The sequence below is a fragment of the Podarcis raffonei genome, chromosome 1, assembly GCF_027172205.1.
Source record: "Podarcis raffonei isolate rPodRaf1 chromosome 1, rPodRaf1.pri, whole genome shotgun sequence".
NCBI classification, from domain to species: domain Eukaryota; kingdom Metazoa; phylum Chordata; class Lepidosauria; order Squamata; family Lacertidae; genus Podarcis; species Podarcis raffonei.
The window spans coordinates 72,478,053-72,488,833 of record NC_070602.1 but is presented as its reverse complement, the minus strand read 5'-3'; the positions used below and the strand labels follow the sequence as shown (position 1 = coordinate 72,488,833).

The 10,781-nt window shown below is 45.4% G+C and overlaps 1 protein-coding gene across 1 annotated transcript in view; it reads right to left on the bottom strand.

Moving 5' to 3' along the window:
* The window catches only part of C1H18orf21 (chromosome 1 C18orf21 homolog), a 165,242-nt gene that overhangs the window by 84,760 nt on the left and 69,701 nt on the right, over window positions 1–10,781 (bottom strand). The gene's annotated exons all lie outside the window — the stretch shown is intronic.

Below are 10,781 nucleotides of genomic sequence, written 5' to 3'. Positions count from 1 at the left end.
TCGCCGCCGCTTGTCTGGCGGGGTTGGCCACCGCGGGACGTGCCGGCCCACACGTCGAGGGGAGCCGGGCGGCGGCGGCGGCGCGGTTCTGACTCAGGCGGGCGCAGTCACTCCGCAGCGCACAGGCGCGAAGAGTTAGGCTCCCCGGGGATCGAAGCACGTGGCGTCCCTACTCGCTTCCTCCCGGTCAGGTCAGAGGCCCGGAGATCCGACGGAGGAAGGAAAAACCCGGCGACGTGGTGGGCGGAGCGGATGCGGGTGGCAGCCCCAAACAGGCTGGAGGGCACCCAGATCTCAGAAAGGCTGCGAGAGCGCACTCTGAAGGGGCCTGCAAAACCATCAGTCCGATGCCCTGCGGCACAAGGCCTGAGAACCAGTGTTGCGGAGTCACTGGGGTCAACTCACAACATGGATGCCACTTGTTAGTTTTTGTAGGAAAAGCAGCCGGTCGACTAGCATTGCTGGTGTGGAGAGGCAAACCAGCAGCAAAGCAATTTTGTTTCTTCCTCTGGGCGCCTCAGTGGGGAGGACCGGGCTGGTGGTGGTTTTGCACACAGAGAAAACGCGAGCTATGGCCTCTGCCTACCGTCACTTTCTTCCTCTCTCTCTGGGCAGTGCAGCAAATAGGAAGCAAAAAGCATAGAAGGAGCAGCTGCCCTCGTCCTGTTACTTCCCCGTCTGAGTTGGCCCTCTGTTGGCACAGTGGTAGAGGTAAAGGTAAAGGGACCCCTGACCATTAGGTCCAGTCGTGACCGACTCTGGGGTTGTGGCACTCATCTTGCTTTATTGGCCAAAGGAGCCGGCGTACAGCTTCCGGGTCATGTGGCCAGTATGACTAAGCCGCTTCTGGCAAACCAGAGCAGCGCACAGAAACGCCGTTTACCTTCCCTCCAGAGCAGTACCTATTTATCTACTTGCACTTTGAGGTGCTAGGTTGGCAGGAGCAGGGACTGAGCAACGGGAGCTCACCCCATCGCGGGGATTCGAACCGCCGACCTTCTGATCAGCAAGTCCTAGGCTCTGTGGTTTAACCCACAGCGCCACCCGTGTCCCTTGGCACAGTGGTGGAGGCTCCCAATCCTCCCAGAGAGAGAGAATGGGGAGAAGGCAGCTGCCTCCCTCTGCATGATTGCTCACCTTCCACTCTGCAGAAAGTTTTGAGCAAGTGATGGTTGCCGCTGCTCATTTCTGAGATGCCCTCTCCCTCTGCAGGCACTTCCTGTTCGTGCAGACAGTACAGAGGGAGGAGGAGGCCCAGCAGAGCCAAGCAAGGAAGCAGGTGGCCAGTGACTGTAGGCAGCTCACAGACTGAGTCAGAAGATTAGCCTCTCTAGCCATCAGTATCCTGGCTGGGCAGCAAAGCATCTGTTTTGCAGGCAAAAGGTCCTAGGTTCAGTTCTGAGCATCTCCAGGTAGGTCTGGGAACAACCCCTGCCTGGAACCTTGGAGAGCTGTTGCCAATCATATAAGACAGTTGTGTTTTTTTGTCCCTAGCCCAGTGTTGTTAAAGACTGATCAGCAACTTTCAGATCACAGGCTTTTCCAGGCCTGCTGGGGATTGATTCTTAAACCTCCTGACTGTGGTGCTCTGCTACTAAGCTGTAGTCACTGTCCATTAGAGGAGTAATCCACCACCTATGCCTGAGTAATATAGCACAGAGAACTAGAGCTCATTTGGCCCCAATTCCCCACTGAGAGAGAAAGACTGAATAATTGGCTGTTTCTCCATTACCAGCTCTTTATCACCCAGAGATAAAGGCGAGTGAGTGTGTGTGTGTGTGTGTGTGAGAGAGAGAGAGAGAGAGAGAGAAAATAAATGACTACCTACTGTACTTTTTCTCCTGTTCTCTGTTCACTGTCTCCACGCTAAGCAGCAGATTTCAGAGCAATGATGCTGTGGAGAATGTTTCCAGGAAGGCTTAGTCTTGGGTCTCTTCTCCCTTTTCCAGCCTCAGCTGCTGCAGGGCAGGTTACAATGCATTGTTTGATCATCTCTCCTCCCCAGCAACAGCTGCTGATCAGCTACTTTAGCCCTCAAAATAAAAAGGGCAACGATGCTGACACAAAACCCCACACATACACTAAGGCAGGCATGTCCAAAGCCCATTTTGGGGGCCTAATCCAGCCTGCTGGTCCGGCCCCCCTGGTAGTATATGCCATGGGGTAAAATTGTAAAAAAAAAAGCTTAACAACTTTGGTCGGCTCTCACACATGTTCACTTCATCAAATCTGGCCCTCTTTGAAAAAAGTTTGGGCACCCCTGCACTAAGGAGAATAGAAGCATTGTTACCCCACCCCACCCCCACTTACCATTCCCCCCCTCCACCTCTTTCCCCCTTTTCTTCCTAATGTAACGCTAATGTCTCACAACAAATGAAACTGATCTGCAGAAAACGTAACTTGAAAAAGAGACATTGCACATACTTTTGTAAACCAAGAAATCTTTAATAAATATATATTTAAAAAATAAAAAATAAAACAAAAGGGGCAACCAGCATTGAGCATACCTAAAAAAAGATGTCCTTTGACCCCAAGTTACCATCCTGTAGACAAGATACTTATTGGCAAGTAATCCCCACTGAACAAATTTACTTTCAAGTAAGCATGCACAGGATTGGGCTGTCAAGTTAACATAAATGCATGCAGCTGGATCCTAAGAATATGTTTATTTAGAGGGACATTCCGCTGAGTTGGATGGTTGGCACTAACTCCTCAATCCGTGTGCTTAAGGATATCACAAACAGAACATCCCTTCAACTTGCAGACATGGAGAACAAAATGTAAACAATGGGAAAAAGAAACCTATTATGTAACATCTGATCACTTATCGTATGGGATGAATATCATCAGCAGGTTGATGCATCAATTGCTGCAGTGATTTACGGTCTAGACTCCACTCCCAAAAGATACTTTGAATGATATAAAATATAATTCCTACACATGCATGACTAGTATACAACATGAAGTGAAATCCATAGGAGGAAGTTATAAAGTTTATTAATGGTTAAATATCACTTCAGTTTGAATATTTACAGACAGTAGACTAGGCTATTGAAGGAAAAAATAGTCACAGTATCTGACAGCATTACTTATTGGAATAAAAATTACATATTTCCACCTATGTTTAAAAAAACCTACATGAATTTAATGGTGAGCAGGGTGGGTAGATTGAGAACTGCTGGTAGAGCTATAATTAAAAAGAACCCTTTAAATAATAATTTTAGAAGCACATTATTACACAAGCAGACACTGGTAATGCAGATTTTACATATTTAATATTTTTCATCCTCTGGGGCCAATAGGTTTATTGAATGTCCCTGTTGAAAACTATCTCATTTGCTGTGCAGTTGGTACTAATTGCAGGCGCAAACGTATGTTAAGTTGTGATCTCAGCGTGATCAGTGGATGCCCTACACTTACTGGAATCTACTAGTCTGTGTGCTGATCTGCTGATCTTTATTACATTTTATTGCACCTACTCCACTGTTTGCACTCCAGATTAGTTTGTACTATTTCCTGGTATGGATATTTTTAAATGGCGGACTTTTTGCAGAGTGCAGAGGGTGTGGGGAAAGCTTCTACAATCTGATTTTGCTTCAGGATGAGATAGGCCTTAACGTTACCACTAGAAGGATGGAACTTATCACAATAACAGGTCTATATTCTCCTTAGCCAGACAGGCTACCCCATCTGAGCCTCAGCACCATAACACTAGAGCAGGCTTCCTCAACTTCGGCCCTCCAGATGTTTTGAGACTACAATTCAATCAAATTTGCAGATGACACCAAACTGGGAGGGGTGGCTAACACCCCAGAGGACAGGATCACACTTCAAAACGACCTTGACAGATTAGAGAACTGGGCCAAAACAAACAAGATGAATTTTAACAGGGAGAAATGTAAAGTATTGCACTTGGGCAAAAAAAATGAGAGGCACAAATACAAAATGGGTGACACCTGGCTTGAGAGCACTACATGTGAAAAGGATCTAGGAGTCTTGGTTGACCACAAACTAGACATGAGCCAACAGTGTGACGCGGCAGCTAAAAAAGCCAATGCAATTCTGGGCTGCATCAATAGGAGTATAGCATCTAGATCAAGGGAAGTAATAGTGCCACTGTATTCTGCTCTGGTCAGACCTCACCTGGAGTACTGTGTCCAGTTCTGGGCGCCACAGTTCAAGAAGGACACTGACAAACTGGAACGTGTCCAGAGGAGGGCAACCAAAATGGTCAAAGGCCTGGAAACGATGCCTTATGAGGAACGGCTAAGGGAGCTGGGCATGTTTAGCCTGGAGAAGAGGAGGTTAAGGGGGGATATGATAGCCATGTTCAAATATATAAAAGGATGTCACATAGAGGAGGGAGAAAGGTTGTTTTCTGCTGCTCCAGAGAAGCGGACACGGAGCAATGGATCCAAACGACAAGAAAGAAGATTCCACCTAAACATTAGGAAGAACTTCCTGACAGTAAGAGCTGTTCAACAGTGGAATTTGCTGCCAAGGAGTGTGGTGGAGTCTCCTTCTTTGGAGGTCTTTAAGCAAAGGCTTGACAACCATAGCAGTGCTCTGATGGTGTTTCCTGCTTGGCAGGGGGTTGGACTTGATGGCCCTTGTGGTCTCTTCCAACTCTATGATTCTATGATTCTATGAATTCCCATCATCCCTGACCACTGGTCCTGCTAGCTAGGGATCATGGGAGTTGTAGGCCAAAAGCATATGGAGGGCCGAGTTTGAGGAAGCCTTTCACCAGAGGCTTTGTTCCATTCATACTCAGAGAGACTGGCAGTGTGAGAGAGAGAGGTGGGGCAGGCAGCTGCTGCACACCCCTTTTCTATTTCTTCATATCCTTTCAACCATTTCCTCTACTTTGAAAAATACTTTTCAGTGGCATTCTCAGTAAGCTTGCTTGAGGACATTTCATCTGGCTTGTAACCTCTGTAAGAGATATTGGGCATATATGAGTTTCCCAAAATAGATTTTTGGAAGGTCAAGTAAGGCTCTTTCTCTGCCCCCAGTATAAAAAGCTCTGGCGTTTTAACTTACATGGAGGGTCTTTTGTGGCTACTTCCTCTGCCGGAGCAATAAAGTTGCAGTCCTGTACACATGTATTTGAACAATGGGATTTACTTCTGCGTTCCTGAGGGCTTAGCAACAAATGGCACAAAAACCTACTTCTTTTAAAAAAGAGAGAAGAGGATGTTTTAACATTATTGCAAACAGCTTTGCATAATTACCTCCCCCACCCTATCCAGTGAACCTGTCCATCTGCTTTGCTGCTGCTTCAGTGAAAGAGAGAGAGAATTATATGGTAAGGTTATTAGGGTTGTTGGCTGGATTCTGGCACAGAGCCTTTAATGCTTAGGATGCATCCAGAATCTCGTTGGAACTGAAAATCTGCATGCAGGTTATTCAAGGTTGCTGCTAACATCCAAGTCCCTGGGAGCAATCGCATTTCTGTTTGTCATGCTGCCATCTCTGCTTCGTTATTGACATGAACTAGATACGAGTTACGATTTGGGACACATCCCTTATTCAGAGTGAAACAAACAAACACAGACAGACAGACAATATATATTATGTATCTAGCCACTGTTGGCAGGAGGTGGCAAGTTAGGGCAAATTGAAGGGGGAGAAAGTGCTAAATTTGTGTAAAAATAGTGGTCACTTCCAGACCAAATAATGAAAAGCCTCCTTTTAGAAGCTCCAATATAAATTTATCATAGTGTGAGGAAGGTGGACAAGAAGTTTTCCTTCCTCTCATAATACTAGAATCCAAAGCCATCCATTGATGCTGAATGTTGGAAGATTCGGCCAGTGTTCCCCAAACTTGGGTCCCCAGCTATTTTTGGACTACAACTCCCATCATCCCTAGCTAGCAGGACCACTGGTCAGGGATGATGGGAATTGTAGTCCAAAAAAACATCTGGGGACCCAAGTTTGAGAAACATTGAGATAGACAAAGGAAAGTGATGGCCACCAATCTGGATAGCTTTCCAAGAGGATGAGATAAAATACAGAATGATAGGGCTATCAGTGACTGCTAGCCACAGCGGCTATGTTTTATCTCCAGTGTTGGAGGCAGTGTGTCTCTGAAGACTAGGCCCTGGAAATTAAGTTTTTTGTTTTTTTTAAACACTGTACCAGAGTTCTGAAGAAATACTTGCCTGCTGCTTTGGTTGTGGGTCATGCAGTTCAGTTGTGTGTATGTTTACTCAGAAGAAAGACAAGCTGAGTTCAGTGAGATTTACCTCCAAGTAAGCATACATGGGACTCCAGCCTGACACAATTGTTGTTTGCTTTTGCCTTGCCTCCAGGTACCTGTGCTGGTTCATTCAGAGTTGAGAGCACTTCCTGGCTGTGGCTGCAGAGCAGAGCACATAAGCCTGGCTTGTTTTTGTACTGCATGGCAAATATAGTTACATCACTGATGCAGTTGAAACACATGCATTATTTAGAAACTTATTTTCAGCGTCCTGCCAGCAAAGTGAACCTCTTACAGCCTTGACAGCCAGGCGTTTCATTTTTTTAAATAGATGTTAAAGCCAAATGGTCATAGCAAAAAACATTTCATGCCAGAAAATAAAATCCAGGGAAGAACCAACAGGGTTATTATAATATTGAAAGTACTCTAGCATAGATGGGTTTGTACTAAGTCATGATCTTGACAAAGTATAGCAATAGATTTAACATGCTGGTCAAATAGAAATAATGTCTGACTCCTTTATCCCAGAAAAATGTCCAAACCAGAATGAATCTCCCTCCCTGCCTTGATCTCTAGATATACTGCAACAAGATAGATGGCCTATAAGGCTTCCTCCAGCTCCCCAGTTCTCACAGGAGAAAGGGAAATTTACATGTGCAGATCTATAAATGGCTAGCTTTGCAACTGTGTGATGTGTAACTTTACTAGGAAAGTAACCCATGTAACAGGTTCCAGCGACTGCACTTGTTTGATGGCATTTTCATCCAATTATCCACTTAAATTGTTTAGGACTTCTTGCCAAAGGCCAGCTTGCAAGCTCACAGTGAAATTCTCTCTTTGACGCATAGGTACAAACTTTTCCAACATATCTCTCAGACTGACTTGTGCTAAGTTAAATTACGGACCTGTCAGAACAATGCAGGCATTTTAGGATCTGCAAGCGATGGGGTGTAGAAACAAGTTCCCTAACTCATTTATCCTTTTCAGTGTTTCCCTCCCTGTGTACACTGAACACAAAGAGGGAGCAGGAACACTGGCCTTACCCAGAACATCACCATACCCCCATTGTCAGCAAAATCTTAAAAATCATCTTAAACTGTTCTGCAGTGTAACTTCTTCAATTAGGGAAATGCTCAGACTGCTTCCTTCCAGGGCTGGCTGCTTATAAACAAAATATTAATTGTTGCTAATGAGCAATTTTGGTAGGGCCAGTGACTTTACTAATGGTTCTGTGTGTAACAAGCCCACATTTCATCTTTGATTAAAAATAACAAAGACTTGGGGTGGGGAGAGAGAGAACTAATTACTATTACAGTCAACGGTCCAAATGGACAGCTAGCTGCTGCCAACTTTATTAAATGATGCCAGAGAGAAAGGTTCTAGCATAGCCTTCAGGATGTTATTTAAATTTCTTTTTGCCTGGAGGCTCATTCAGTCATGCACAGCCTAGGGAACACAGGATTACCATCTCTATGAGAACTAGGACTCGGACATTGGCATGGGAACAGCCAACCAGGCAGCCTAGTTTAGGAGAAGCTTCCCACTGCCTGTGCTGAGATTCATGTTTAAAAAAGTAATATGTATTTTACATTTCTCCAGTACAGTCCAGCTTGCAACTTTCAACTTTCCTTTATTACATTTCATATAGGAATTTAGCAGCACCCATTAACTAAGCATCTAAAGGAGTGAGGGGAGACAGAAGAGACCAGGATGGTTGCCTTAGATGACAGCCACAGATGGCAAAGAGGACAGTCTGTTTTGCTGGATGTGCCAGATGTGTTCACCCAGGTAGATAACTAGGATGGTATATCCAGCTTTGGGTAAGGCACAGAGCCCGCTTCATCAGATTTCAGATTAACTAGTCAAAGTCTTCAAAGGCAACCAACACTGCTGTTATAATTGCTCAGTCTGCCACTGCTCTTTTTTATGACAGCTGGGATAGCTCGGTTAGTAAGAGCATGAGACTCTACTAACCCATGCTGGGAAAATCTTCCTGCAGTGCAGGGGGTTGGGCTAGATAACCCTTCTGGTCCCTTCCAGCTCTACAAATTCTACAATTCTCTGTGATGAGGTAGAGAATCTAAAGGTGCTCATTGCTTCAGCAATCTCAGAATGTACTATTTCTGCTGCATTGAGCATGATGCTTAAGCCAGAGGCAAACGAATAATATATCAGGGCAGGCATCCCCAAACTCGACCCTCTATATGTTTTGGGACTACAACTCCCATCATCCCTAGCTAACAGGACCAGTGGTCAGGGATGATGGGAATTGTAGTCCCAAAACATCTGGAGGGCCGAGCTTGGGGATGCCTGTACAGTACTGTATTAGGGAGAGGGCTTGTAGCAGCTCAGTGGCAAAATGTATACTCACTAAGCAGAAGGTTGAAAGGTTGTACAGTTCAGCTCAGAAATACTGTTGCTTTGTTTCAATTGCCTCATTGTATCTGACTCAGAGTAAATGGCTTGTTAACAATGTTTGCTTAAGGTGAAGTGGTCTCCCTGCCAGAGCGAGGACCTGGTAATGACATTAATGGCCAGGAAATCATCAAGGGAGCAAATTGTGCTACAGAATTACCCAGGCTGTTCTGAAAAGAAAAACACCATTCAGACTCCTGGAGCTACTGCAGAAGTAGCCTCAGTGCAGAGCGGCTGAGAAAGAAAGGGGAGCAGATCAACAGGCTTACTGAGTAGTTTTACATGGAAGTTTGGGGCTGGGTAGAAGTCAAAAGTAAAATTGCCATCTCTCTTGCATGATTCATTGGGCTTCCTAGCCATAAAAATCCAGTTTGCAAAAGGGTAGTTTTCTCCTTGGATTTTGAGGCGAGCTTACCAACCAAGAGCCCAGAAAAACAAAAGGCAACACAGCCCCACTGAGACCAGAATTGGTGTGTGTCAATGCTAGCAATGTCACCATCTAATTCCTTTTTTCCACTTTAGTTAAGAATGAAACAGGGAACCAGGATGAACAAAGCCTCAAAAATTCAGGTATTGTTAGGCAATTTAAGGGGCTGACCTTTGACACTAATCTCTCTTAATGGGCCATTTGCCACCTAGGATGGGGTTGGACACAAGTATGTGGCAGATTATGCAAACACAGTAAGACATTCTCCACCTTTTAAGGCCCACAGCGTTTCTCTTATTGCCTAATTAACATCAGTAGGAACAAACTTCCTGCCCCAGAGGATAATCCAGTACATGTCAAGGCCAGTCCGATCCTGCATAAACCTAGGCCTTTTCTCATGGAATGTAGATCCCCATTACAGCACCCATACTAGAAGTATGGGTGGTGCTGTGGGTTAAACCACAGAGCCTAGGACTTGCTGATCAGAAGGTCGGTGGTTCGAATCCCTGCGAAAGGGTGAGCTCCCGTTGCTTGGTCCCTGCTCCTAGCAGTTCGAAAGCACGTCAACGTGCAAGTAGATAAGCAGGTACTGCTCCGGCAGGAAGGTAAACGGCGTTTCCATGTGCTGCTCTGGTTCGCCAGAAGTAGCTTAGTCATGCTGGCCACATGGCCCGGAAGCTGTACGCCGGCTCCCTCGGCCAATAAAGCAAGATGAGCGCTGTAACCCCAGTGTCGGTCACGACTGGACCTAATGGTCAGGGGTCCCTTTACCTTTTACTATACTGAACCACAGGCACTGCATAACATGGAAAGAGGCAATTTCTCTTTGCCACTGATCTTGTTGATTTGTTTTTCCCAAATAACAAACATAGGATGTGATGAAGTGGGTTAGGAACTCCTAGCCTAAGCCCTATAGTACAATGGCAGTGGTAGAATGGACAACACACAATCAGCTTACAAGTGGAGGAAGAATTTAACTCCTGAGTTACAAAAGTGGAAAATTGGGGCAAGGTTTCATTATGTGCAATGCAACTTCCCCTCCCCAAACCTGAGGGTTCCATCAACCCTCTGGGGCAGATTGACTACATCCAAGGAGCACAAGGTGGCATAACATGGTTATCTTTCTCCTCACTTAGTCCCCACAAGCCTGCGAGGTAGGTTATGTTGAGAGGCAGTTACCGGCTTGAGGTCATCCACTGAGTTCCATGGCCACGTGGGGATTTGAATGCTGGTCTTCCATGTCCTATTCCAGGGCTCTAACCACTACCCCACACTCTGGCTCTGGATTAGATTAATAAAGCCCAGGAAAAAGTAAACTTATGGAACTCCTTATATTTAGGAAATACAGTGGTGCCTCGCAAGACGAAATTAATTCGTTCTGCGAGTTTTTTTCGCCTTGCGAAGCACGGTGTCGGGAAAGTTTCGGAAAAGCTTCAAAAATCACCAAAGTCTTTAAAAACCTCAAAAAAGGCTACCACACCGCATGCTATGAGTTGCTCCTCGAAGTCAAGTCGCAACTGTATTAACGGTGTTAAGAAAAAGGAAACAAACTTGCAAGACGTTTCCGTCTTGCAAAGCAAGCCCATAGGGAAAATCGTCTTGCGAAGCAGCTCAAAAAACAAAAAACCCTTTCGTCTAGCGAGTTTTTTGTCTTGCGAGGCATTCGTCTTGCGAGGTACCACTGTACATAATCATCACATTTTAATGACATTATGAGCTGCATGCACACTTTTGCAT